The 2,361-nt window shown below is 34.1% G+C and overlaps 1 long non-coding RNA gene across 1 annotated transcript in view; it reads right to left on the bottom strand.

Annotated features, from left to right (window-relative positions):
• Nucleotides 1–674: 674 nt before the first annotated feature.
• LOC115070263 overlaps nt 675–2,361 on the bottom strand; it is an 11,001-nt gene continuing 9,314 nt past the window's right edge. The window contains exon 3 of the long non-coding RNA XR_003849448.1: nt 675–1,153. This is a non-coding gene — a long non-coding RNA (uncharacterized LOC115070263). The remainder of the gene's footprint in view (nt 1,154–2,361) is intronic.

Genomic DNA, 2,361 nt, shown 5'->3' with positions numbered 1-2,361 from the left:
AATAAATAAATAAATGAAAAAATACATCACAAATCCCAGCATAGAACTGGGGAAGTGGGTAAGAAGCCCCAACCTATCCATAACTGCTGGGAGAGGGAGAGTTGGTTTTCTTAAAGGGTTAACCAGGCTCGAGTGGATGGATACACACAAAAGGATATTTGGGGATACAAACTTGACTTAATTAGCCTTAATATATGATAAAGTACATGAAATATGGGGTGGGGACTATAAGAGGGGTGCAGTTAAGGGAGGGTGTTTAAATATGATCAAAATACATTGTATGAGATTTGCAAAAATTTGCTAAATAAAAAAACTATGTCAAGGCTGCATAGACTAAATAAGATCCTGAAAGTCAATATGTTTCTGAATATTATTAACTTACTTTGATAGAGTTATCTTGATTAAACAAAATAAAAGGAACAATTGATAACTAGGCTAGATTATAAATAAAACAATTAGTTTTTTTATCATATTAGTCTAAAAGGACAGTGTTTTCATATGATTTAACCTAATAGATTTTAATGTATTTCAGAATTTGGAGATGGTAGTGTGTCAGAAGTCAACTCTGACTTTGAAATCAAGCCTCCTATAATTTGAATCCCAATCATACAGGCTTTGTGGCAGTTGTCACTGATCTTCCTTCGGTTGGCTCCAATTTCTTCTTATATGGCAATACTTGTTTATTCTTTCTTTTGAAAGAAATGACTAAATGTGATAGTGTATGTAAAGTAGTTATCGTAATACTAGGCACAGAGTAAGCCCTTGATGTTTCATAGTTGCTAGTCCTAGTAAGCAAAGCTGTTACATAGACTGCATTGCTCAAAAGGAAGAGTGCTTCTCGGTGTTCTGAAGCTTGGAGAATGCTGGATTTAATAACAACAAAGATATCATTTGATTCATTGCACACAGTTAGCCATGAAAAATGTTAAAAATCCAAGAATCACTATCATGTTTAATTATCCTGCATTCCTTGTCTCCATGAACTTCTTGAAGGCAGTCATTTCCAGGGTAGGACACCTTAGAAGTTATCGACTTCAGATCTTCAATACTAGAGTTGTTAGAGGAAAGCCTAGTCCCTGTCGGGACACAAGCATCTGTGATCTTCTGATCTCTGAGGCACTTTTCTTTCTCCATAAATCAAAAAGGAAGAAGCCTAAATCAAGGGATAAAAATAACACTAAGATTTCTCATTTTGTTTCCATTTGTGTGCATATGAGCGTTTGATGCCAAAGGTAAAGACTCTTCCACATTTTTTGAGGCGGGTGGGGATCTGGTAAAAGTTTTATAACTCTTAAGACCATGATCTATTTTGAATTAAGTTTTTGTACAAAGTGTGATGATTGTATCATGGTTGACACTTTTGCCTGTGAATTTCTACTTGCTCCAGCATCATTCATTGGAAAGATTTATTTTCCCTTTGTCGAAAATTAAGTGGTCATGTTTATATGACTATAGCTCTGTCATCTTACTAGAATTAGAAAAAAATTCTCACCAAGTAGGTGTTCTTTTCTTCCATCAAAATTTATAATTCTTATCATATAGATTCCATACAGTCTTATTAAATTTACAGCCACAGTCCCATTTTCTTTGGACAAATTATAAATGATTTGTGTTTCTCATTTTTGTTTTCTCCTTTTTTGTTTAATGTATAATAATGTAATTTGCGGTGTGTGTGTGTGTGTGTGTGTGTGTGTGTATTTTAATCTTTCCTCTGTGACCTTGTTAAAGTTACTTTCTAGTTTCAGGAAGATTTTTGTTTTGTATTGTGTCACCAATCCCTTGGAACTTTTTACTCATGTCCCAGGTAGATTTACCTACTTTTTCAAATGTGTAGTTTTTAAACATATTTTTTCTACTTTACTGCAATGACTAAAAAATAATAGTTGTAAAAGTAAATTTGCCAGCCTTGCTCCAAATCTGAAAGTGAAAGCATAAACACCTCAGCCTTTCACCAGCACATGCGTCAGTTCGAAGGGTTTGTTGCCAATTTGTGAGTATTCTTCTGGAGATGGAAGGGACTTTTCTCTATTCCTGCTGTAGTGACATTTTTATAATGAATTGGTTTTGAACCTTGTCAAGTGCTTTTTCCAAGTCAGATGATACAGTTGCACAGCTTGTCTGTTTAGGTTGCTGATGGCAATGATTTTAAGATATCAAATGTCTCTTGCAACCTAGAATAAATCTCACTTGGCTGTATTATCTTTTTCATACAGTTCTGAATGAAATTTGAAAAAATTAAACTGAAGATTTTCTGCTCTGTGACTTTCGTTTTCTAAATGACTTTTGTGTATCTCCTTCATATTTCTTCTATGCATCTTAAGTTTGGAAAATGTCTGAAGCAAGAAGTCTCCCATGTGTAGA

This window comes from Nannospalax galili, unplaced genomic scaffold, assembly GCF_000622305.1.
Source record: "Nannospalax galili isolate Female #2095 unplaced genomic scaffold, S.galili_v1.0 scaffold876, whole genome shotgun sequence".
Taxonomy (NCBI): Eukaryota; Metazoa; Chordata; class Mammalia; order Rodentia; family Spalacidae; genus Nannospalax; species Nannospalax galili.
The sequence above is the reverse complement of the archived record's forward strand: the minus strand, read 5'-3'. Positions and strand labels throughout refer to the sequence as shown.